Source organism: Haliaeetus albicilla, chromosome 7 (assembly GCF_947461875.1).
Source record: "Haliaeetus albicilla chromosome 7, bHalAlb1.1, whole genome shotgun sequence".
Lineage (NCBI taxonomy): Eukaryota > Metazoa > Chordata > Aves > Accipitriformes > Accipitridae > Haliaeetus > Haliaeetus albicilla.
In genome coordinates this window covers 39,287,891-39,314,038 of record NC_091489.1, presented here as the reverse complement: position 1 = coordinate 39,314,038, position 26,148 = coordinate 39,287,891, and the positions used below count along the sequence as shown (strand labels likewise).

Genomic DNA, 26,148 nt, shown 5'->3' with positions numbered 1-26,148 from the left:
GATATTTCTCCCCCCCCCAACTTTCCAATGCTGTATAAATTACCAGAGTCAAAACTAACTTCTAAATTGAGTAATTCCAGACATTTGTCAGACTCCAAGAACTGCTTTAATTAGCGTTAGTTAATAAAGTGTTTAGGTAATTAGGAGAACATTTGTCCTGCCTGTGCGGGTTTTTTTTTCCTCTTGCTTATGACAACTCAAAAAAATTAATTGGAGTCGAGGCTTCAAGAGTTATTGGACTTTACTTATTTATTTATTTATGTTTACTCTTCCTTTGTAATAAAGTAGTGGTGAGACTATTAATGATTACTAGTGGAAGTCGTCTCTACTGATCGAGTTTGGAAAGCTTTTCCTCTTCTTGCTGGCTGCTTTTTCCAGCGTGGGGAGCACGGGGAGCGGGAGCACGCTGGCTCTCGGGGGACGGATCAAAAGCAGCCGCAGCAGCTGGTTCCCTGCGGGGTGCCAGGAAGGATGCGCTCGGGGAGCATCTCTTGTCTGCAGCAAACACAGTGGTGCCAGCGACGCGTCTTTCTGGCGCTCCTCCTGGGCCAAGGAGGCAGGAGCCTCGCTTCGCTTCCAGCCCAGAAGCCTGTCACTCTGCCAGAAATTGGCATTTAAAGCCTCACCGTCCCCCCGCACCCTCATGTTGCCACTGACAGCTGCCGCGAGTGGCGATGGTCCATGGCGTGCACCACAGCAGCCATTTCACGCTCGCATCTTGTGTTAGCTTCAAACGGCTGCCCGTGCCCATCGCCTGGCTCCGGAGCAAACAACTCCAGCATGGTGCTTTTCCACTGGGTAGAATTTTTCCTTTTCCTCTGTCAGGACAATTGCCACGCTCAGCAGCCAGATTTCCCCCTTCTCTAATGTAACTGCTCTTTCACTTTGCTCGCCAGCTCCGGGTGGGACTGTGGGAGCAGGGGTGGTAGGGAAGGAGTTAAGGGCAGCCTTGGCTGGTGAAGGACCACAGCTGTTTGCTGTGAGCAGGGATTTGCAGAAGGGCTGTCAGGAATTAGGGCCTGCCATGGCTATAAAAGGGCTGGTGCTGGGGGCAGGAAAGCCCTGACTGCTGTGGGGGAGGTTTGTGTGCTGGGGAGAGCACAGGAACAGAGAGGAAGGCTTACTTTTAGCAGCGTTTGGTAAGAGGGCTGCAGCAAGGTAGCTGCTAGAAGACCTGCTCTGCTTTCTCAGGACAAGGTGATGGAGACTGCAGGGCAGCGAGTGAGCCCAGGAGGTGAGCACAGCATCGAGCACAGAGGTGAGGCTCTTCGGTGTTTGCTGGGTCCAGGCTTGTCTCAAGGTTTCCACCTTGCACTTGTGCTGTGGGAAGCTCTTCTCTACTCTTGAAACAGTTTCTTCTGGCTCTCCCGCAGCTATTTTAGCAGCCAGCTTAAACCAGCTCAACTCACTGGGTTTTGCTTGGTGGAGAACGGAGGTGTTTGACAGAGGCTTATGCTTCAGATTTTAAAAATTTCAGGGCTGCTTAGTCTTGAAGATATCCTCATGGAAATGTCTTCCCTTTCTGAGTTTAAAAAACCCACATAGATGTACTTTGCATCTTGCAAACCGTTTTTAGTGAGAGCTGAAACCCAATGCTGTGGCTCTCAGCGGGTCCCAGGGCCATGTCCTAGCAGAATGCTTTGCATTAGTTACTGCATCTCAGCCTTTCCAATCAATACATTAAGTGACTCTGCAATTAATTTGCTTGTCTGGGTTACAAAAGCATAGGAACAATGAGAAACACAGGGTTTTCTGGTCTGGTTTGGGCTAATTGTGGAGAGGGGTCCGTTTGCGCAGCGCAGGCAGCCCCAAACCCCTCTGACTTCACAGTCCAGGAGGCTTTAAGCTCGCTCTGTGCCAAATCCCGGGCTGTCAGGTTGTGGCTTCCTCCTTGGAGGAACACTGGTCCTGGTGGCTCATCTCCTCTGGGGAGAGAAGGGCTCCAAGAGACTGCTTGGCTCTGCAATGCCAGGTGGATGTCCCATCTCCAAGCCTTGGGTTTAGCAGCTATGGGCAACTTGGAGGGATGTGAAACTCCACAAAGAGTCCTGGCAGGGAAGGGCAGGGCTCAACTTGCAGCCCCCAGTATCAGCCAAGCAACACATAAAGACCCCCTGGGGAGTTAAACCCAGCACTTTCCTGTCCTTTAACCCATGGTGATATGTCACTGATCAGCACAATTGGTTCTAATAGCTCCCCAGGTAGATTGAGGAGAGCAACGAGTTGAACGTAAAAATCCCTTTATTATTGCCGTTTTGCTTTTATATACCCATCAAGCTTTCATATTTAATCTCCTACATCACAATAGCTGATCATTTTTAACATTTGACGTTGATAAAGTGCCCGCTGCTATTATTCTGACATACTATAAAACATTACACCCATTTGCAATAGAAAAGGCAAAGAATCAATACTCGGCCCCATTTTCCAGCGCGGCAGTAAATCATGGGGAGCCTAACAAATTGTTTTAAATATAAGCACCTTCAGAACCAATAAAGAACCCAACTGATCCCTGTCCATTGTCATATCTGTCAAACATCTTTTCTGTTAAATGGGTGCGTGGGTGTTCACCCAAAAAAGGCCAGCCCGCCACCTTGGTCCCCCAGGAGAAGGTCTTGAGGGGTATATTTGGGGGTACTTGTTGCTGGATGTGCCGTAAATTCCTTTAGGCAGCTGGCCTGGATGGCAGGGGATGCCTTCCAACTTGCCTCTGGCAAGGGTGAAGGTTAGTAAGCCCATAAGCTAAACAAGATTCAGGAGGTGAAGTGCTTCACCCAGTGGTACAAAGAAAATTGATGCTCCTGACTTGCCCCAGCTCCACAGCTGGGCTGTGAGGTCAGTCCTTTCCGTAGGTGTCACAGAAAATGGTCCCAGATTGCTTATTTTTTTATGCATTTGTTGGCGGAGAGCAGTGAACTCACTGTAAGTGAGGGCGTCTGCGTTTTCCCCAGGCATTGCTCCTGGGGACTGTATTACCGCAGTGCATTTGCAGCCGCCGCCGTGCCATCTCTCCCGGCGGTGCCAGTTGCTCACTGGGGGCTGGGGAGCGCTGCACATTGGGGTGCTCTTGGGATGCACCTGGGTGCCGGGGCCCAGCTGCACAAGTGCCTCCATCGGGCGAGGGCTGTCTTCCCTCGGTAGAATAGGGTATCGCCTGATATTTCTTACATGGCTGTCCCTTCTTGTCAGATCTGTGAGCTTATTAGTCCCTGGGTTTATCTGTGCATTTGCTTCACCATGAGTCGTGTGCGTCCCTGTGTAACCTCCGCCTATCCATCTTCTCCCCTCTATACCTCTGCGTGGTGAGTGCTTAGTCACAGAAAAGTGAAACAAAAAAAAAAGCATATAATTTTTACATCTGAGATGATGTAAACCTTGTGTGCATGGTTTGAAAGTGGTTTTGGCACGTCTGCTGTCAAATGGCTCCTAAATAATACGGTTTACCTGGGTTGACTGATTTATAGAAACCTGGCTCCCAGACCCCAAGGATGACATTTTAAACACATCTTCCTTTCGTTTGTAAGGGATTAAATGAACATGTTTTGACAAGATTGATCATATGGAGGTTCAGACGATTTCTCTTTGCGGCTTCAATCTATAGCTTGTAGAACTGATAGAATATTATTGTGTCTCATTAAAATAATGCATGGCTGGCAGGCGCCGCTGCATGCAGGAAAACAAATGTTCGGGGAGTTCCCTCTGCCGAGGCCGCCCCGGAGAGGTGACAGCAGCAGGGGCAATGCGGCTCCTTGCTGCTGCTCCCATGTCACCTCCTGTCACCTCTTACGGTGATCCGCTTGGTCCTTTATTAGGTATTTATTCAACGCATGCTCCTCGATGCTGCCCTCCGAAAGGATTGCTCCAAGCTCAATGGTGCCATTAACATCAGCTGGGAGTAGGAGGCAGGTTCTAATTCCTCTGTTTCTCCACAGGAAAGGTATTCCCTCTTCAGCTACAATGTGCCTGTTGTTCTTGCCAGTAACTAAATTTCAAGAGGGGGCCACGTCTGCTGCTGCGCACTGGTGCTGGTGGGGATGCCTCAGGAGTCTGGTTTTGACTCTCAAGCCCTCATCCTGCAAAAGGTTCTGCAGCTTTGGGCACTGAGGCTTGGTGACAGGATCAGGTTTGCCCCTGCGGGATGAGGGGTTTTTGGAGTTTATACTCTTTGTTCCAATTTTATTAACCTTGTGACCACTGTTGTAGGCTGTCTGCCCTCCATAGCCTTAGGAAAAAATAAAGGCAAACCCCTGCCTTTAAAATCACACAATCAGCTTTAAGCCCGGAAGCATTGGAAGACGTGAACTGGCTTGTTCTTGCTCCAAAAATACTTGAGCCTTGCAGTTCCTTTGGCAGAGGGAGCGGTAAATCACTGGGGACAGGGAATCGCTGGTCTGGCAAATGCAAAGCGCTGCCTCAGAGCTGCAGCAGGAGGAGCACGGCAGTGGGCTGGGGGTCTCCAGACCCCTGTGGGGTTAGTGGCATTTGTAACGACTTGTTAAGGTGCTGCATGGAGAGGCCATTTAAACACCAATGCTCAGCAGCCTTGGATCCCATGCTGGACATCTGCCCTCCAGTGCGGCTTTCAGCCCAAGTGTGACTACAGTCAGCTTTTAAACTGTGCTCTCTGAAATTGCTGCTGGTGCCAGCAGGACTGTTGGGAATGGAGTAGGAACATGGAAAGACAAACTGTGTTTCACCTACAGGCTGAATGCAGAGTCACCAGAAGGCTTTGCAGGGCTGGTCTGCTCCTGGTTCATCCCACCTGACTTGTGTTTTTCTCTCTTGCTAAGTCACTGCCGTTGGTGATGTTGTCCTTAGGCACACGGCCAAATGGAAAGGGGAGAGGACTTCTTCGCTATCCTGTTCTTGGCTTGTAGACATGACTTATCTCCTTCCTGGCTCCGTCCAGGCTTAGGAAGCCATTACCCTTGGATGGCAAGTGAAGGCAGCAATCTTGTAGGTACTCGCTGGCAATTTGCATCACTGCATTATGCATGGGCAGAAAACACAGAAATAAAGTACAAGGAACAGGAAATCATTGTGGTGTTTTTAATCTGAAAGGTGAGATCGAACTTCTGTTTGTAGGCTCCCTTTAATGGCCCCTCAATTGGTAATTAGTGTTATATTATCACATATCTTTAATAGAATATTGATGCTGTTGGCAGAGATATAATCCCAGTGTCAAGAGTAATTCCCCTCTTTCCAGCGTGTTGCACTTATTACATATGGGCCCAGCAGAGCCGGTCGTGAGGCTCGGCTGATGCATCTCAAATCAATTAGACGCAGCACTTCACCACAAGTGACTTATGGTACGTCAGAGAAATGCATATTAATGATTCGCTTTGGGAGCGTGAACTGCCAGGGAGGAGGTGCTGGCTTGGTCTGGCTACCGCCTGCTGCTTGGTTGGGTTTGAGGAGAGCCTCGGGGATCCAAACCACGTCCTGGATGTGCAGGAGCGTGCCTTCCTCGGAGGTACGGCGGAGCCAGGCAGAGCTCTCGGTTCATTTATCAAAGCGCCTTCGCTTTCTATTTGAAAGCAGGTGAAACAATAATAAATACCAAGCAACGAAAGTTAATCTCTATCCACAGCATTGTAATAAATGGGAAGTTAAACAAAAATCAATGTGGACCTGTTAATTCCAGCCAGCTCCCAAGTCCTGTCTGGAGCTGAATTCAGCCCTGCAGGATGTGGCGGCCAGTCCCTTCCCCTGGGGCACAGGCATCCTCTCCATGGCACGGGGTGTTATTTCCCCAGTGCTGGGAAGCTATGCCTTTGCAAGAGCCTTTTTCTCTGCTGCAGCCTGAGAGGTGTCATTTGGCAATGAGCATCAGGCCCTCGACTTATTTAGCTGAGGTCATTTTACTACTTGTACCTGGGGACTATTAGAAGAATTGCTTAATGAATCACATTCCGTCTCTTCCTGCTGCGCATGCACACAGGCACGGGTTGGAAAGATAATACACTCCTCCAGCAATCGCCTCTCAAATGACAGCAAAGGGAAATCGGGATCAATGCTTCCCCCAGTATCTCCACCTGCTGAAGACTGTGGTGTTTCTGGGTTGCGGCATATGCTGCTCTCCTTCCTTCCCCTTGGCGATGAAAGCCAAGCACGCTGGAGCCCTCCTTTCCCCTCGCTCTTGTCAAGGATTTCTCAGCCATCTTTCAAGGGCACTCGCAGCCCAGGGGCAGTGGAGCGCAGACAGCATCCTTCAGCCTGTCTGATGGCAGCGATGCCACGGGTCTGGTGTGCTAGGAAAGGCTTTCCGCAGGGGCTCCACCGTAACAGCGGGAACCTTTAACTCCCTGCTTCTCCCTGTGCTCCCCAAGCCCACAGATGCACAGCGAGATCCCTGCTGGGACTCCAGTCTTTATTTCTCCCCCAGGATGGCTCCTCCGTTGCCCTCTTGCCGGGGTGGCACTCGTAGCTCTGACGGATGTGTTTGCGGGAAGAGCGTTGCGTCCCAGCGGAGCGATGTTGTGCGTGTTCCCGGTACAGCATAATGTCAAATATCAATCATGCATGATAAACACAGTTTGAAAGCAAAGGACACTTCAGAAGAACAGGAGAGAGGAATTTAAGGGCTAATTCAGACCTCGTGAGAGACCTGGTCCCCCCGGAGCAGGACATGCTGAAGAGGTGACCCCAAGAGTGGTTCCTGGAGGAACTGGGTTTCTGTGCAAGCTCAGCACCTTTGTTCTCCCCCGGGACAAAAGAATTTGATTACTGCAGAAACCATTGTACCGAGACAGCCGTAAACGGCCCACACTCAAGACTGCTGCAAGCACCCCCAAACTCTGTAAACTTCTGGGTTGGTAAAATCGCTTCTGGGGAGCCTTTCAGGACAGTAAAGACTTGGCTTTCCACGGGACCTTAAAAGTCCTTCTCCGACTCTTGGACTGACTCTCCCTTGTCCCCCCGCTTCCCTCCACCAAGGGGAGCTGCAAACCCATCTCAGAAGGGAAGATGGTTCAAGCACTGGGCTCGGGCTTGGTCTCCTTTTCTGGCGACAGCGCCTTTCCTCCCGAGGACGTCCCTGCAGCCACGGCCGCGTTGTCTCCAGAGTGCCCCATGCACCAGCCTGACCCTCCCTTTGGATCCGGCATTGCTCGCTCCTTTACCCATGGGCACCGAATTAAAGATGACCCGTGGATGCATCCTCTGACATCACCCTGCGCCAGGCCACCTCAAACAACCTTGGGCCAGAGCAGGCACGGTAAATCTGCTGGGGCTTTGCCGCTTCCATTTGCGCATCTCCCTGATTTATTTCTTTTTTCCCTTTCAGTGCCTTCAGCCTCAATTAAGTAAAATAGCTTAATATGTGTCTGCATTACAGTCCTAGTCCCATTGACATTTACACTTGAGCATGGTTTTTTGAAGCACCCTACTGTACAGGAACCTTTAAATAGCCTTGTTTCCATTTTGTTGCATGTCAGTGCTGATGACAAGGTACAAAACTCTCCGGGAGATGGAGCGAGGAGGCCGCGTGTGCACCAGCTGCAGAACCTGCTCCTCTTTCTGCAGAAACCCGCTTTCAATCACTTGTTTGTCGCTTGTGCTTTCTGGAAGACTCGGAGGTATATCGCCCAAGCTCCGTGGATATGAAGGAGAAAGCCTATGAAAATAGATTGTAACTACCAACTCTGAAATTCAGCAGGCTGGAAGCGTTCGTGCCGTTGCGCAGCGCACGTGGGGCACAAGTCACAGCAGTGTGTGGTACACCGGCTCTCCGCTGCCAGAGGGATGCAGTGCGGCACGGCATCCCGTTCCCATCAACCCCCAGCGGGACTTAGAGCTCTTGGAAAACTTGATCCATAGTCTCGAATCAAATGCTGGAGCTGGGATATGGTGGATGGGAGGCACTAGTGGGCAATTCTGCTTCAAAACACTTCCGGTGAGTTTCAGAGCCTGGACGTATTTAACTTTTAGCAAAACAGCAGCAATCAGGAATCTTTTCTTCGTAGACACAAAAGTGTCTGCAGCGAGGTCTCCCAGATAATGACGGCGATGCACATTAGCATATATTTTCTTGAGAACTGAACTGTCATAAGGCTAGCCTTGAAAGCTACTCGGAGTATTTACAGCTTTTATGAGGCCCCCCGGGAGAGAATAATCTTAAAGTACTGCAGACACTGCTTGGAAGAACTGTGAAAAACATTCAATTTAGGAACAATTTTGCCTCCATCTAGCTATTTTTTGTAAGCTCTTGCTCCTACTGCCGATTGTTTCCCTGCCCGGATCTCCTCTGCCACAGCAGTGGGTTGCAGCAGAAGTGACTTTGACAGCCCAAGCAGAGAATTAAGGGTTTGGACAGGGAAAGGGCAGCACAGGGCAGAAAGCTTTGGGACAGAAAGCTGCATCTTCATGCAAATACCTCTTTGGAAATAGAGAGGGAGAAACATGCAAGAAGACAAAGCAGCTGAGTTGTCTCTAAACAGCGTGCTTTTCATACTTCCCAGGAGGCATCAGTGGATTTCCGAGTCTATCCCAACGCATGTGTCGTGTCCTATTACCCCATTCTCAGGATTCTGTAACCATGTCAACCAAAAGGGAAGACAAGGAAAGCAAGCAAAAAAAGGAAAAAGAACAGGAAAACTCGGCCTGAAACCCACTATCTTTTGGATTATGCAAAACACATGAGTACCTGATCCAGCTTTCTAAATTGCAGGGTTTTACAGCGTTCTGTTTATAGTGGGATGTCACAAGTTGTAATGATCTGCTATATCATTATGGGAGCAGATGCCAAACTTAGATCTCTGCATGTTTATAAAAAGGCTCTCGCTTGCTGTAGTGCTGCAGAGAGGTTTCAGAGCTCCTTGGCAAGTTCGGAGGACAGGGATAATGTTTGCCCAGGGGCGTCTGCATGCGCAAACACAGCTGCGAACGCAGTGGCATATGGAGCTGCTCCCCCTTGCACGCGCAGGCGGGCATGGGCACAGGCTGCTGCGAGTGGTAGTGCTCTGCCAGGCTGAAATACCTATCCCATCCAGGGGCTGCCTTGTCTGGTCATTTAATTACAACTGCACTGCTACCGTCATTACTTGATTGTCATTTTTCTATTGCTTAAATACTTCAGCACAAAGCAGAAACAATCCATTCTGGCCATATTCCCTGTAAGTAAATGAAAATGGCAAGTCAGGAGACTCCGAGCAGACAGCTTGGACCAAATATAACAGGCAGAAAATTCCTCTAGCTATCTGGTAGATAATTTTTAAACGGTAACAACAGCCATGGAAATGAAGAGCAGTTTAAACGGTCTGAAGCCATACAAGCATCCCCACTGAGTAGTTTGCCGCACCTCAGCTCAAGCATACAGGGAGCTACACCCAGCAGGCAGAAAATAAGCCTTGAGTCTGGCCTTGGCTTTTCTGTTGGCTCACCCCAAGCCTTGGAAATCATTCTGAGTGGGACAACCTGGAAACAGCAGCAATCCCGTCCCTGTGCTGCTCCACGGGCGCTGTTGGATTTGCATCCCTTGGAAATGCCCCCTGGCTGCCTCAGGTGAGCAGAGGAAAGAGGAACCGCTGGTGGCTCAGGGGGCTCACGGCGTTATTCACGGTGCGGGTGCCAGCATCCAGCACCCTGTATCTCCTGGGCAAGCAATGGGAGGCTTATGAAAACAGCAACATCATTCCCTGCATGAAATAACCCGGGAGGAGCAACAAGCAATGCCCCTCTTTGCAGGCGTTTGCCAAAAAATAAGCGCGTGCCTGAATAGAAAAAGAAATAAAAGAATTCTTGGAGCTTGTCTTCGGGGCACAGCAGCGTGAATGGCATGTTTTATTCAGCGAGGAGCAGCTGCACTACCTGGAGCAGAAATTCAGCTTGTTGAGGCCTAATCTAGGTAGATCACTGAAGCTTCGGAGAGTCTAAACAGCCAGAGAGCAGATCTCTTCTTTGTTGCAAGCAAGATGCTTCTGCAGCGGAGGCCGACCTTCTGCATTCATCTCGCCCGGCATGACCCCGGTGCCTCGGCAGCGCAGGCAGAGCCTGCCCTCTGACAGGGATTTTCATGACACTGAGACCCTTGGGGGGGCAGCTTGCGGCTATGCCCTCCACAGCCTGACGCCCCCAATGCCTTGCTTTTACCGAGGCGCTTGTGCAGTTCCCTTGCCTCATCTGCAAGTCCCCTCCGACACCCCAACCTGTGGGACCAGGACAGGACCCCGAGAACGTGCTGCTGTTCCCAGCCTCCGGCTCAGCTGGAAACCTAAGTCCAGCACTCTGCTGGTGCCTCGGCTGCTGCTCCACGTCCTGGGTAAAAATTCTGGGTGCGTTCGAGTCTGCAGCCTGCCTCTGCTGCTTGAGGTCAGACAGATGAGGTCGTGACATGTTTTTCTTCTCCTTTCTTCTGTGTGCTGGGATTCGGAAGATAAAGTTAGTAAAATTCCTCCCGTTCAGGGCAAAGAGCAAAACTTGCAAAGGCAAAAGCCTGACAAATAAAATCCCTCACGTGCCCAGAACACAAGGCACCGGGTGACGCGCCAGGGCTGGGCTGGAGGGAGGCACGCGAGACCCCCCCGGTGCGGAGGCTGCCTGCGTGTCTTGCTTCCCCCTGACAAGTTATTCAAGGCCCACAGTGCCTTTTGCTTCCCTGAGTTGAAGGATTCCCCTTCCATCCCTCGAGAGCATATTAGCAGAGGGATTCCCCTTCTTCCCCGTGACCCCGGCAGCCTGTCCCTGTATTATCTCCCTCTGCGCAGCCGAACAAATAGAGAAGCAGAGCTGAGCTGTCCTCCCCGCTCTTACTCCAACTCCCAAAGCACCGACAGCTCTGTTCTGAACCACATCTTCAATATTTCATATTAAGTGCATGCCAAGCCTGGAGTTTCTCTTAGCGGTTTTGACCCGGCTTTTTCTATTTTTAAGCTACATCTCTGTTGGCCACGGAGCAGCGCACACCTCTCCCGAGCTGCACGTCCCAGTGCAGCTCATGGCCCTTGTACGCGCCATGGAGCCCGATTCTGGCTGGACCTCCGGGTCTGTGGATGGAGCAGTTGCGATGGCGGGGATGGACCGGAGAGGATGGGACATGAAGCACGAAGGTCCTCGCTGGGATGCTGCATCCAGCAGAGAGAGGGGCTGGCCAGCGCTCAGGGCAAATGGCTCCCAGCGTGAAAAATGATTTAGGGGAGATGGTTTAAAAGTCAGGATGATTAATGTATGTGACTTTGCTGGCATGCTGGAAAGGATAAATCAAGACAGAATGGGGAAGCAGGGCATAAATTCAGAGGGTGTCTGCATGGGGCTGGTGTGGAGGAAGGCAAGGCTTAGCCTGGGTGGCCCCTGACACCTTCCTACCAGCTGGCCGAGGCTGCTGCTGGCGAGGATGAAGAGGGTATGCAGTTACCTACGTGCTGCTTTGCTGCTGGGACCCCACGCACGTGCAGAGGTTCCCCTTGTCAAGGACACATGGCATTGCTCAGCCAGGTCCTCTCCCATGGCATCCGAACATGGGCACACCAGGTTAAATCATCTGCACAGGAAGGATCCTGGACCCCCTTCCAGAAACCCAGGAATAATAAGTGAAGATGAAGGAAGCAAAAGGTCTGTGTGTCTGGAAAAGGAGACAAGGGGGAGAAAGGGAGATTTTATTACTGAAATTTGCCAGAGAGAGTCTTTAATAACGTAATTCATCTTTCTGTCAAATACGTCACATTAGTGTAGTGAAAAGGAACTTTGAGAAGATGAATTAAGACTTAAATACATTAAAATGACTTAAGGAATATTTAAATAAAATACAATTTATTTTTTGTGTAGGCTCGTTTCAAGCCAAAGTGTCTCTGCCATTTCAGAGGCCAGTACAAAGCCTGGGAAGTATGTACGCGGCTGTGCATAAGCAATGCCACTTCCACTAGAAACGCGTCTTAAATCAGTCTTTTCTTTGGACCAGAGATAAGCTGGATGCAATTAGCTGGTGTGGGACCGTCGCCAGCAGTGAATGCAAAAGCTGCAGAAGTCCCCTGCAAAACTCCTGCGTCCCCCCTGCCTCTAGCAAGCAAGGGGCATCTCGGCGAGGGAAATGTCATGCTTCGGTGTTGGCTGCTTTTAAATTCCGGTCCCCTGGCAACCTTCACTCAAACGCTTCCCCCTGCTGCTTTGTCCAAAGGGATAAGCATTAACAAGGGCATATTTACCTTACTGCGTGAGAAACACCGCCCTCCTTTGCTGTATTCTGAAAAGAGAAACATATCTCAATTTATCGCCTCTGAGGCTGTGATTCCATATAGTACCAGGTACGGCTCGTGGATGGTGCTGGCTGGGATGTTGCCAACAGCCAGGGGCATGCAGCTGTGCCAGTGCAAACTGGCCCTGCCCCTACTAAGCACAGCTAACCAGGCTGCAGGCAAGCACTGAGGAAAAGGAGAGCCCCCTCCTCCTGAAACACTGCTTCTGTTCTGGCTCCAAACAAATGCATTTGAGAAAAGAGAGCGAGGGGGGGAGAAGAAAATTACCTGGAGCCGCTTCTTGTTCTGCAATGTTAGGACTAAAAATAGCTCGGCAGAGACTTTCTGCCTGTGGGTGCTGTGCATGGAGTGGGTGCCCACTCCCCCCGTCACAGGAGGCAGAGCGGTCCCTGCTTGCAGTTATTTATTTGCTTGTCTGTCTTATCGCAGGGGCTTTGGTTGACTTTTAGGCCGCTTTTGCTTCTCAACCCCAAGTGCTTCATCACAGGAAAATGCTGAGAGTAATTCAGCTTCGAGGAAATAAAAAGTGGAGAGGATGCTGAAGCACAAAACTCAGTGAATGCAGGATGCGCTGCGCTGCAAAAATTGAACTTTCCCTGCCATAGAGGGCTCTTTGAAAGCATTCAATTATCTCCCCACGCCTGTAGAAAACGTTGGAATTGCTTCCCAAAGTCTTTAAAGGCTCTCTGTATAAAAGGCACACGGCCGCTCCGTGGCGGAGGAAATGAAAAACCCTCAACAACAACCTGTTTGTGTACCTTGGGAGAGACAGGTTCATCTGGAAATGTCTGTGCCTGTGCCTGCCTCTTCGTCCCGCTCTCCCTGCAGCCCAGTCTGGTCTCCATCCAGCTCTCCCTGCGGATGCACAGTTTGCACAGGGAAAAGCTGGCATACCTCTTCTCGGGCAAGGAAGGAGGCAGAGGACACCTGCCCCCAACACTTGAGAAGGGGATGAATAAAAGGAGAGGCAGACGTTCCCTGTTGCGCCAGCGCGGGAGAGTGTGGGACCGCTCGGGGATGGAGAGTGTGGGCAGGTACATCTGTCCTCTCCCGGCACTTCGGCAGGTGCAGGATTGGCATCCATCTGAGGTCATGAAGCTAAACGTTGCTGGATTTAAAGAGGAGCCACCTAATTTTATGATCAATAACAACATTTGTAAACGTGCCTAGGAGACAGAGGGCTAATCAGCTCTCGTGCTGAGGGTGGCGAGCTAATGGCTGCAGAGGTCGGGAAGGGTTTCCCCGACGGCACGCGGCTGCCCAGGTGCCTCTGTGAGCGGTCACGGTTTCACCTCCCTCTGAAGCAGGGGACACCGGCTGCTGCCGGGGGCAAGGTGTCAGCCTGGACAGACCAGCGTGCCACTCAAACCATGTCTACGTAATTACATTCAGTGCGTGGCATCCGTGCTTTGAAACCACCCTGGGAGAGCTGGAGGGTGACGACTGTGACTGGAGGGAAAGGAGGTGTGCAGAGCCCTCCCAGGACTCTTCCAGCCCAGGCTTCCCTGCTCGAGCAGCCTGGTGGGGAGATGCACCCGCTGCTCCTCCTGCGGTGTCCCACGATGGGTGAAGGCGAGGGGAGGGGAGGATGTTGTCTCAGTGCTCAGACTCAATCTCCTCCGAAAAGCATTTTCTCGGCCAGCCTCCCCATTCCCGATGCTTGGCCGATATCGCAAAGCCTAATGAAGGGCAGGGAGGTTTCAACGCTGCAGAAGCACGCAGCAGCGCTCTCGGTCTGGGTGACCTTCGCGCTGTCAGAAAACGTATCCTTTCTGAGAGTCCGCAGGCTGCAAACATCCCCCACCGCCGGCTTAAAGGAGACAAGAGGCTTTCGCTGTACGGATAATGTCGTTAGGGCAAACTGGTTTTCTAAGATCACAATTCTCCAACTATTAAACCGCAGGTGCGGTAACTCTGGCTTTATCTTCTTTCCTAGAGCTGGCTATTACCGGGCACACTCATTATTATACTGTGCAGAAATCCCTCAGAGTTATTCCAACATATAATCCATGTCAAAACGCAGAGAGACCCCGTTGCCACACTGCATGCATATTTATGGGGCGTGATCCCGGGGCGGGGGAGAGCTGGTGCTGGGCGAGGACTCGCAGACAGCACCCTTCCACACCGTCAATCTGGCCCGCTTTCCCGCTGCCGTCATATCTTTAGACATAGCCTCCTCCCTGAAATGCAAACTGATGAGTTAACAGATGTGACAAATAACTGGTATATAATTGGTGTAACTTGTCAGAGGCATTCTGGCACGCTCCTGGTTGTGTGTGCTGCAGTCATGCTGCATTTTAGACTCCCCTGATCTCCAACTCCTGTCTCCACAGAACATACAAGAAGGATCTGAGCTCACGTACACACGCGCGCAGCAAGAGAGCGAGAGCTTGCACTTGTCTTTTGCTTCCTAATCAGGAGGCATTATCCTCCCCTCAGCCCGAGCTGCGTGGAAGTTGGGGACAACATGACATAGCCTACCAATGCAACGTCGCTGAAAGGCGTCCCGCTGGGGTTGTACCTGATGCCCGCTGTTTCCTGGAACGCCATCCAGCGTCTGGGGGAAAGCTAGCAAATTAGAGACTACCTGAAAGCAAATGATTTCCCAGGGCAGGAGCGGTGCTTTCCAGGGGCACGTCAGGTCTAGAGGGAGCCCTGGGGCTCCTCTCTCTCTGCCGCCTTGCTAAGGCTGCTGGCCCTGAGCAATCCCTGGCCATGCAATCATGCTTTCGCAGGCTGCCGAGCGCATGTCTAACATCTCGGCATGGGCTGCTGTTGCGGTGCCTCCACGGATGCCTCCGTTGCTGCTGGTGGGCCTTACTCACCACAAGGGTGTCTTCCTCTCTCTCTAGTCTAAGCTTTTCTCCTCTCCTCTCTGTCTCTTTTTCCTCAGCAGAAACCCATTAGTGCCTGTGATATATTTTCGGTCAACCTCGAATAAGTTTTCCCCCTTGCCTTTATTTTATGTTCTCTGCAGGATTTCATGAGCTTTAGAATATTTTGCTTCCTTTTCCTATGACATATTTTATGAGGTTTTAATTATTATTGTTTATTATTATGGTGCTTTAATTGTCTGCTTGGGTCCCTCCAAGCCCTTGAGTGAGCAATTTATAAATAACACTATTTTTATTATTACTATTATTCGTCTAGCTTTCTCACATTCTCCGCATCTCCCCTCTGCCCCTTTCCTCTTTTACAGGCCTATATGTTAAGTTCCTTCATCTCTTCTCGTAAGTCAGACCTGCTGAACCCTCTCAGCTTTGTTTCTGCATGCCTTTAATGCTCTTTTTTCCTGCTTTTAGTGAGATGCTTCGAAGTGTAACCATGCTGGAGGAGTTATTACCGGGTGTAGCCCTGCAGCGATGAAGCGACCAGCCTCAGGCACCACCTCGGACTGAGGCCACGCTGCGTTTCCCATGCTGCCCTTGAGGAGCTGGGATGGATAAGGATCATTGCTCTGCCACAGCAGCAACTGCCTGTCTTTACAGGTGAGAGCTGGGGGACGTCACACAGCCACTCTCCGTGGGTACCACCCATCACTGGGGCTGTGTCCGAGGCTGAGGAATGAGGGGCAAGCGGAGGAGTGGGCTGGGTGATAAGAAAACACTCCCTGCCCTTTGGCTGGGGCTCTCCAGCAGTGGGAAATGTAGCTGCGGGGACCGGTGAGTTGCGGGTATCCCTTGGGTGCTCATGTGGGGATAATGTGAAGGGATGTGGCGCTGGGGAAGCAAGAGGAGTGGATGCGCCTCCTTGCAGGGGGTCAGCTTCTGCCAGGGCTGCTGAGCTACCTGGCAGAGACATCTGTCTCCTTCAAAAAGGTCACAGCTTTGCTAGTACAGAAACACCACCTGGGTTTTGCTCTGCTTCTCTGTGAGCAACCCACTCTAAGCCTCTCCTGAAGCCCGGTACCATGTCGCAGAGCACTGTGGGCTCCCTTGCTTTGCTTTGCTTTGCTTTGGTGTCTCAGACTTGAAAGGTGGCCATCGCCTGGTGTGGTGGGCAGGCAGGAGCGTGTGCGCGCATGCGAAGCTGTTTCTTTACACCGGGAGCTGTAGTCAGTAGTACTTGGGTGGCTGGGTTTGTTTCTCCTGTACGCTCTCAACAAATATCTCTGCTAATGAGTTTGCTGGCAGGAACAACTGCACGGACAGCAGTTTTGAAGTCAGTGCCTGCTAGAAATGAATTTTGAGCTCATAAAGACAAGGGCTGTCAACCGAAGCCTGGTGCTAGATGTGCCAGTCATGGGAGGTGCAGCCAGGACTGAAATCCCTGCGTGGGGCCGGCCATACAATGACTAGGACAGGCATGGGAGAACATGATAAAGTTTTGCTCCCCAACAACCCGGGAAGGGAAGCAGAGGGAAAATGCACATTATTGTTGCTAGATACCGGTTGCCGGGCTCCACTTTTGTTCTTCTATTGGAGGACTAACCTGCGATAGGCACTGCATTCCCTTAGCTCTCTCCAGCCGCCAGGCAGCATCTTCGTTCCCCCACAAGCCCAGGTCTCATGTCTGGCAGCTCTAATGAGGGGGAAGCAAATCCAGGCTGGTAAACCAGCGTACGTTGCATCTCTCTCTGCAAAGAGATTTTTAGAGCTGGATTAAATGGGGTTTGGGAAAACATCTTTGGGATTGGAGCTACAAATGACTTTCTGATCAAAAAGAAAATGTTCATTTTGAAAACCAAAACTGTTTCATTAAACATGTTTGGGCTTTGTTTGTTTATGTCAGAAGCGATAGGTTTGCTGGGGCCTGGAAATTGAAAACTTTTAAGTGTTCTTCTATCTTGGACTTTCAATGAAAAAGCAAATGTGTTTCAAAGGTGATATGGAAGAATAAAAACAATTAAAAATTTATTTCCCAGGAGAAAAAGGAAAGATTAGAACTATTGGAGAAAAGCTCACGTGTCTATTTTCAGGCAAACTTCTCTCAGCTTTAAAGGTAGGAGATCGCATCTGGTATGAATAGAATCGCACAGGGCCCTTTTGTGTCATTTGAAGCTGGAGAGGGGAGTCCGCCTAGGGATGCAGAAAGGCTTTGCTGACACCTGACATTTGAGGCAATCTGCCCTTTTCCAAAGGCAAATGCCTTAGAAGTATTTTCATGAGCGGTAGCGATAATCAGGCTGAAATCCCAGCTCCCCTGAAATCAATGGGCTCCTTTGCAGCCACTCTAATGGGGCTAGCATCTCTCTCCTAATCTCTGCCCAGGATGAATTGGTAGTGCCAGCATGGGGCAGGGCTGTTGGAGGAAGGGACCATGGCGATGCCTCGAGCTGCTTGTCCTCAGCCCTTCGGTAAGGAGCCTCCCAAATCTGCAGGCAGAAAATGTAAAGGAAGGAGCAGGGAGTGGGAGCAGGGAGAAAAAGGAACATACTGAAGGGAGATGGGTAAAATTATTAAAACAAAATAATTCCATGTGCTACAGAGGACTAGCAAGAAAGCATGGGCATGTGGAGTAGGACAAAGCAAGCAAGGCCAAGTCCAGGCTTGAAAGACCAAAAGGAAAGACAGACCTTATAAAAAATCAAGGAAAGGTGGAGCAAAAGGCAGCCTTGATGTTGAGATGCTGTTGAAGACGTAGGGGCAGAGCCTCCCCAGTGAGGAAGGATGCTGCACGTGGGGCAAGAGGCCCATGAAAGGGCACAACATCACCCTTCAAACAACCTACCACCTGTGTAGCCATCCCAAATTTCATGCTGCTTATTTTACACTCATTAAAAATAAATGTAGCTTCTGGCTGTGTTCAGTACCTAGGAAACAGTTAAAGCTGTGTGCCTGGCATGTAATTCAGCAAAAGACTTAAGGACAGGCCATGACCTCCTTCCAGGGCTAAAACGAGTTAGAGCAAACCTCGGGCACCGCAGCCTGCACTGGATGAGGGGATCTCTTCCATCTGCATTGCCTGCGAGTGTTCAGCCTTCTCCTGCCCTCTGTGCCGAGAGTTGGGAGCATGGGGCAGGACTCAATGTGGCTCCAGCTCCTCACTGGCCTGCTGGGGACTGTCTCTGCCCACCTGGGCTCAGCCCGGAGCAGCAGCTGCTTTCAGATGTGCCTGGGTCTGTGCATGCGTACGTGCAGAGCTGATGGGAAGGGCTCTCCCAGCACCCTTTTGCTCATGCTGGGCTGGTCGACCCGTCCCCGTGCTGGCATGACACCTCCTCTCCGGGCTCTGCCATCTGGGCCTCTCCGCTAACAAAAGTATAACCAGTGCCAACCATCCCTTGCAGCTCTACAAAAGGGACCTCTTGGTCCCCCTCTGGTTTTCTCAGAGGGTTTTGCACAGGCCAACAAAGTGGAAAAATGATAGTCAGTGTGCAGCCTGCTGCCTGTGGTCTGGTCTCAGGTGAGGATCCCAGCGTAACCAGCACTGCCAACCCACAGGTTCCTCTCCCAGGACGGGCTCTGGCTGTCCCTGTGTGTGGGACAGCGGGTTCCTACAGGGATGCAGCTGCCCCTTTTCACCAGAGAGCTCTCCTGTGGCCCTTCCCTAGGGGGGATTTTGAGCACCATTGGTAAAAATTCAGCATCTTTCATCCAGACAGGCTGCGATTACACTTCAGCCGGTAAGAATCATCTTGCCAGGGAAGCGGGATCTGTGCCCCGCCACGACTGAATAGAATTTTCTTTCTCCTACTCAGTGAGTTCTCTGGTTTTCATCCCTTTTCCAAGGGATGGTAATCTGCAGGGCATAAGGTCGCTCTCAGCTCCAATTCAGTTGAGAGGGATGAAGAGGAGATGTATGGCAGCTCTGTGCTTTGCAGTTATCTCAGCCCAGGCTGGAGCCCGGGGCGGCTTGGCTGGCAGAACCTGTGCAAAGCCTGCAGCTCCCAGCGTGTCCCTGAACCCGGTGTCAGGAGCACAATGCAATGGACGAACAGTGGTGGGATCTTGGGGACTGGGCTCTGTGGCTCGGCCGGAGCTTGGACTCATCCTGCTAACAAAAGAAACCTGCATTTGAAACGAGACAAAACTGAACGGCCCTTTGCAAAGCGGAAGCAGCTGGCTCAACTAATTAAATGTTAAAAATTCCAGCAAGACGAGCATACCAGAAAACAAACAGGCACGACAGCCAGGATGGAAGGAGTTGGAAGGGATCCGTGCGGTTCCCTGTCTCTCCCATATGTGTCTGTACAGACGCTGGCACCTGCGCAGCCATGTGTTCCTGTGCCCGTGTTTATGTGCTTTAGTGAGTGTGTTTCCACATTGATCTGTACAGATCAGAGACCGTAGGGCTGTGCACCCCCACATCACCCCATGCTTTCTGTGTCGGCGTTCACATATGCATCTGGCCATAGAGACCCGCAGTGCTTGCCTTCCCAAGCCTGCCGCGGCGCCTGTGCGGGATGGCTGCTGCAGGCAGCGCTGCCTTGCCCGCCTGTGCCGGGAGGCATCTCTATCGGTCTTTATTTAATGACTTGGGGGAGGGGGGTAAATATTTGTTAGCAGCGGTTTTGCAAATCACCACTTTGCGGAGAGGAAATAAGAGCCATCCATTTCTGCTAGCACTATTAAAGATTTTCTATAAAGTGCCTACATTTCCAGTACAGCTGAATGGATTTCACTGCAGAAAACTGCTAGGACAGAGCAGCACAGCAGAGGAAAATATCATATACAATGATTCACAAACACATAAAAATACCCTTCCCAGCTTGTCTATTCTTCCACTGCACAACAAACACCTTGTGACTCATTCTTGAATGTATGGATGCGTTTGAAAATGAAAGTTGGATTTGAACATTGTTCATTAAGACCTGGGATTAGTTCATTTCTCCATTTAGCTCCTAAAAGCTAGCATGCCAAGTCAGGCTAAAACAGATTTTAAGGTTGTCTTGGTCACAAGTCAGCTCTAACAGGCACGGTATTTTTCTACATCAATGTTTCTGTATTCAGCTTAAAAAAAAAACCAAACCAAAACAAGCTTAATTCCTTGCTCCTTGCATTGAATTAATCAGATATCTGAAGGTAGGTGGAGGAAAAGAATCAACGTTTTTCTTGGCAGGCACATGTAATTTGAAGGGCCGTAGCTCTTCCTACAGATGACAAGATCACAACGTTTAGAAGATAAAGAAAGGGGATGGAGGGCATCCATGGAGTGACAGCCATTTGAACGCCCTGCCGCTGGCAATGGCAAAAATCAAGATATTAGCGCAGAGCCAGTAGGATGATTTACAATCACACATTGATGCAGCATTCTTTTTACAAACATGTCACCTCCCACCTTGGAAGAACTGTTAATGAAAAGTTGCATCAGCTATTCTAACGCCTGTCACCCAGAAAGGCGCTGCTGAATGCTGCTAGATGTTGTAGTCAGAGCTAAGGTTGGGAACCACACCAGGGCTGCACTGCCATCTCTGACCACGATAGATGTTTACCCATTGCTGCCGTGCACCAGGGAGCCCCGTGTTCGCCAGCAGAGGCATAAGCACCTTCTCACGGGAGCACGAGCGCACTGGAGAGGAGCATGGTACAGAGGATGGTTGAAAGGACATGAGTCACGCAGCAAAAATGGCCCAAAGCAGAGGCAATGTAGTTCACATCTTCAACATCTGAATTCCAGGCAAGCTTGGAACAGGCACTGCGGTTATGTGTGAGGCTGCAGCATCCTCCCCCTCCTCTGCCAATGGGGAAAAACAGCAGAGCTGTTCTTGCTGCTGCTCCTAGGTATATTTAGGCTCATTTAATGACACTATAGGGCAGTTCGATACAAACATATGGATGACGTGACAGCATTTTGATGATTAGTCAGCTAACCGGTTGTTGCACCTACCCTTCACGATGCCTAATTCCGCATCGGGGATTGGGAACGGCTGTCCTAAGCACGTGCGTAAGGTTTCTATTAACAATGCTCTGCCCGTAGGAGATGCCCTCTAAGGTTAGATTTCTCCCAGGCTATCAGCAGAAGAAGTACCACGTGAGCGAGGCACCTAATCGAAAGCGAGGAAGCGGCCGGCATTGCAATGCTCAGGGTGTTGAACGCTCACTGCCAGCCAGCTGAACGAGCTGTAGGCCAAGGCAGCAGTTCCCCTGCATAATTTCATAGGACCAATACCTTTGTGAGAAGCACAAGCTGCTTGTGGGCAAAGAATCAAAATTCATAGAATAAATTATACGCGCTAAATTATTTGCCCAGCTTTGTTGATTATCTCCAGTTAAAAAGTTGGAGAGAGCTGAGCTCCTCCGCACATAAACACCAGACGGATGCTTGTAGTCAGGAGGTACTTGGGCTTGGCAGAGAGAAGAGGAGAAATTCCAGCCCCAGAGAGGAGCAGGCTGCCTACAGCCCCGTCTCCCCTCTGGCAGCCCCTGAGGTCAGGTCGGGTGGCAGCCCCATCACACAGGCAAATATGGAGCTGTAGCAAACAGCTTGATAGGGTTTACTACAGCATTACTCAGCTAGCTGCTATTTGATGGTGGTGCTCCTATGTGTGAGGGGGATTTACTGTTTGCTAACTGAATGAAACGAGGTTTACGATATTACCTTTATGTTATAGAGCATTTAATGGCATAAATACAGTTCAGCGTAAGCATCAGAGCAGGAACTCGGGTTGCTCTGTACCGCTTTACCAGCCCTAATCCCTAGAAATAGTCCCAGTCCTGCAATGGAGGTTGCAGGAGAGGTGTGGAGAACCACAGGAGCAAGGCAGGGATTTCAGAGACACTAAAATTTGATTTATTTGATTCCAGTTTGGCGATGAGGGCAAGGACAATCAGGCAAGTACTTGGGGAAAACAGTGTTCTGTAGTTCCAATCTGCTGATACATAAACACTGTGAAGATGACCCTGAATATCCAGGCAATTCTCCAACCTCCACATAGGACACCTGATGTGGTTTTAGTCCCATCAAGAGCGTGCCCTGGGTTTGCAGACCAAGCCTTGGATGCCCCATGTGCAGAGATGAAGGCTCCTGCTCCTCATGCATCTGGCCAACCTCCAACTCTCTCTGCAAAGAGGAGGAAGCACGCGGTGGGTCACCGTATCGAAGGTCTTTGATTGAACCCGATGATGAATCGCAACTTGATGACTTCCTCTACATCAATGGAGCTGAACTGGCTTGGGGAAACTGTTTGATTTAAGAAGAATAGGCCTAATTTTGGAAGTGCTTCACACCCATCAATCTAAGTGAAATTCATTTATCTGAGGCACAGCTGATATGTCTCCCATTTACATAGTATTAAGTGCCTCACAATCCTTGATATATTGAAGCTCACAGCAGGGGAAAAGGATAGCATTGCTATCCCCATTTCGCAGGCGGAGAACAGAATTTGCAGCGTAATCAAATGAGTCACTGGAGTCAAACCAGCGCTCTGCCCCAAGCCCACAAATGGCATCCACCTCCCGGGCACGCTGCAGCTCTGAGGCTCTGAGTGAGCGTGGACAACGCAGCTGCCTATACGTTTGGGCGTGACGTACACGGGGGAGCAGACAGAAGGAGGCTTCAAAGCGTCTTCCATCTCCAATCTAACACGGTTTTATGAAGTGTTTGCAATAGCGTCTCAAAGGCAGGGTTGGAAGGCAGACTGGGAATCACAGCGGTATCTGAAGGAAGAGTTACTTAGAGAGAAGAGACATATGGCATCTTAAATAAAACGAACCTACTCAGTGGTTAATCTCCACTTGAAAAACGTCCAGGACAGACTCGTCCGTCTACCATTGCGCTCCCTACCACGCAGCCTGCTGTCTAAAGATGCAGACGCCGCAGTTAATGCCGTGGCTCTTCCCTGCCACTGCCTGGATGGGCCAGTCCCTTCCAAACCGTGTGCCAGTTCAAGACCTCCCCGTGAGGCGGCCCAGCAGCGCTCTCCTTAGGGGAGGACAGAGGATGCTGGCAAGTACCCTAAGCCCCCTAATACTGCCCGGCTCCCTGGGGCGGCTCTGCAGCCCGCTGCTGAGATGCTGGCCTCCAGCATCCCTGGAGTGGCTCTCCAGCTGAAAGCGGAGGATGCTGGCCTCTCCATCCCCAGCCCAGTGATTCTGGCCACGCAATGGACAGCATTACGCTTGGGAGGGAGCGGGACGAGTGACGACCTGGCGCTTGCCGCAAAGTGCTGCTGTTTCACCAGCTGATGTTCCCCTGATGCTGGCCGCTCGCTGTATGCACCAACGTATGGTCTGGCTTCAGACTAACAATGCTGCTGCACATCAGTGGCAAGGGGTTTTCAGGGGAACTGAAGCTCATTCCCCAGCCCTTGCCAGGTCCTCCCTGGACACCTTCAAAAACTCCAGCCTAAGCCAGCAAATTGAGGCACAGAGACTGGGGAGCCGGTGGAGGCAAGGGAGGGGACTGGGACCCTCAGCAGCAGCCTCAATTTGTCAGCCTCCTTTACCGCTTTACATGGTGGCCTGAAAACAGTAGTAGGCAGGAAAAACAAGCGCCTCTTTCCCGCAACTCTCTGTGGGCACTTAAGACAATGATGAAATACTCGGGCAATCATGCAATGTTTATTTAATGCCAAAACTATCCCAGCCGCTTTATAAACAAGCATGAGTAATGGGAGAGCGGAGGGGGGCAGAAGTTTCTCTCTCTTCCTCTTGGATCTTCTGAGTATGCACTTCTGCTGTGATTTATCCTTGTTGCAACCTTATCGACTTGCTGGAGATGTAAATCAAGCAACCCAACATTTTACCCGGAATTCCAGTTATTTATACATAGATTGAAAGGGTATAATTATGGCTGCTAAATACAGCCCGGCAGAGAGGAGAGACACAGGTGTCCATCTTCTCAGGGGTTAGGGATGGAAAAGTCCATGCTGGCTTCATGCCCGTCTCTGCGGATTAGAGGCTCACTTGCACTTTTGCTGCTCTGCTGACGTGGAGGACAGGGGAGCAGAAGGCCTGGGCTGACATGCGGAGCAGGGATATATTTAGAGTTTGGCAATTAGTCTGTTGGTCTTTTGGAAAGGACCTGACAGCGACTCTTTCCCTTTTTCCCGTCTCGTATGTCCAGCCTGTTCTGGGAGAGGAGAAATCGATGAATCCTACGCGTGATTCTCTTCATCTCTCCTCTGGGAGCCAGTGTTTCTCAGAAGGGGATGTCGTGCTACGCACTTGCTGTCGATGGGTGTTCATTAGCAGGCATGGTTTTTGTGGACAGCATCCATATATGCTGCATCCCTGCTCCCCACCATTTCCAGCGCCTGGGACTGCGCAGCTGTCTGGCAGCGGTGGGGGCCAGGGGCAGGACGGCCCTGCCTGCTGGCTGCCTGCACTGGGCACTGCCGAGCAGCAAGGCACTAATTTTTTCTTTTGTGGTTGGAAGAAGGGAGTGGACATGGGCGCGAGTGGTGTTTTACTTCCCAGAGGAGGACCCAAGGTATTGGGGAAGCAGCAGCAGCAGCAGCAGTAGCCGTGGCCAGTCCATTGGGGCGCTCCTGAATATCCACATGACATCACTTTCATTAGCTGATTTGCTCTGGCTGTTGGGGAAAAGCTCCTGACAAGTGATTTAGCATCCCAGTGAAAGCATGATGCAGTGGGAGACGTCCCTGGCCGCTGGCGCCTGGCTGCCAAGCAAACTTTCCTTGCTCCTCTTCTGGGTGCTAAATTAGTCTCTCTCCACAGAACAGCAATCTGCTGTTAATTAAAGGATACCCAAGGAGGTGACAACACCAGCCTGGGTGAAAAGTAAAACATGTGAACACTTCTCCCTCGTTGTTTGTTTCATCCTGTCGGCTCATCCCCACCTCACCCCTCACCCCCCAAATTAGAGCTTTCCCGGCCAGGGGTCATGATGGGGAGGTGTTGTGAAACAACAGAAAGCTGGTGTGCGGGCGGCCCAAGCTGCTCCTGTCCACATGCTGGCGGGACGGCACATTAAAATAAAACTGTTACATGCTCGAAGGGATTTCAGCTATGGCTGGGATGGTGGGAAAGAGATTAACGGCGCTGCTTCCCCCCTGGCACCAGCTTGACTGGCAGCTTGGGTAAAGAAGAGCCCACTCTAAACGCTCCCAGGGGTCCCGGGAGGAACTCATTACATCTAGACTGGCAGTAGCCAGCAGTTCTGCTTTGTGAGCTGTGAAACTAATGTTTATCCACCACTCAGATTTAGCGCCATCAAAGGAGTCCGGGGTATTAAGCGGGAAGAATGAGAAGTACATTACCCGGCATGCTACTGAAGTGGACCTTGGTAAGGAGGATGGGAGCAGGACCTCGTCCCGATGAGCTGGCACAGGGAGTGATGGAGGAGTCTGCAGGGTCTCCCATCCCGCCCACACTTCAGCAAGGCTTGTTCTCTGACAGTGCTCCTGCACAGGCCCACTGCCAACATGGCCTTCATCTCAAGGCAGCCACTGCCCGTTCCCTCTGTAAGTTGCCATGTGCTTTAACAGCATCTCCCCGATCCCTTGTAATCTTGTTTTTTTCCACCACTCCCAGTCATCTCTCCCTCTCCTTCTCTCCCTCTCTCGGCAGCCACAGACCCAGCAGCAGCCCCACACACCTGTTAAAGGCTGGAGAGCACCACAGCAGCACCCACGGTACCCGAGCATCCCATGGCTGGGCAAGCACCGACTGTCTGGCAGACAGGCTGAAGACCTGTCCCTGTGGCGTGTCCCTTGCACAACTTCACCGGGACGAAGTGCAGCGCAGGGGTCACCGCGTGTTTCTCCAAGATGCCCTTCAGAGGCCCAGAGCGAGAGACATCTAAAATTCATAAATGTCAAGGAGGAAAGGAAGCGAGGACAACTAAATATAGATATCCAAACATCTCCTGTAAGGCTACAAAAGCAGCATGATATACGCAGCCTAAAAGACTCCTTGGACTTGAGCTTGGCAAAGCATTTAAGGCCAGCCTGGTGACTGGGGACCCTGGCGTTTTGCATGGGTAGGTGGCTGCTGTGCACCCCCAAACCCGTCCTTGCCCCTCTCCAGTGTGTGCTGCGATGCACCTTGTCCCAGCAGCAGCACGCAGGCGTGGGGAAGGGCTTCTCTGGCTGACGTGAATAGCGCTGTCCCAAGGG

At 51.0% G+C, this 26,148-nt stretch overlaps 1 long non-coding RNA gene across 4 annotated transcripts in view; it reads left to right on the top strand.

Moving 5' to 3' along the window:
* The first annotated feature begins 1,065 nt into the window (after nt 1-1,065).
* LOC138686165 (uncharacterized) overlaps nt 1,066-26,148 on the top strand; it is a 30,012-nt gene continuing 4,929 nt past the window's right edge. For 3 of the 4 annotated variants that reach the window (XR_011325525.1, XR_011325524.1, XR_011325522.1), the window contains exons 1-4: nt 1,066-1,258; nt 15,491-15,676; nt 25,233-25,494; nt 25,601-26,012. This is a non-coding gene — a long non-coding RNA (uncharacterized lncRNA). Of the gene's footprint in view, nt 1,259-2,895; nt 3,148-15,490; nt 15,677-25,232; nt 25,495-25,600; nt 26,013-26,148 lie in introns of those variants that run through there. The other variant, XR_011325523.1, reaches the window with a different exon arrangement.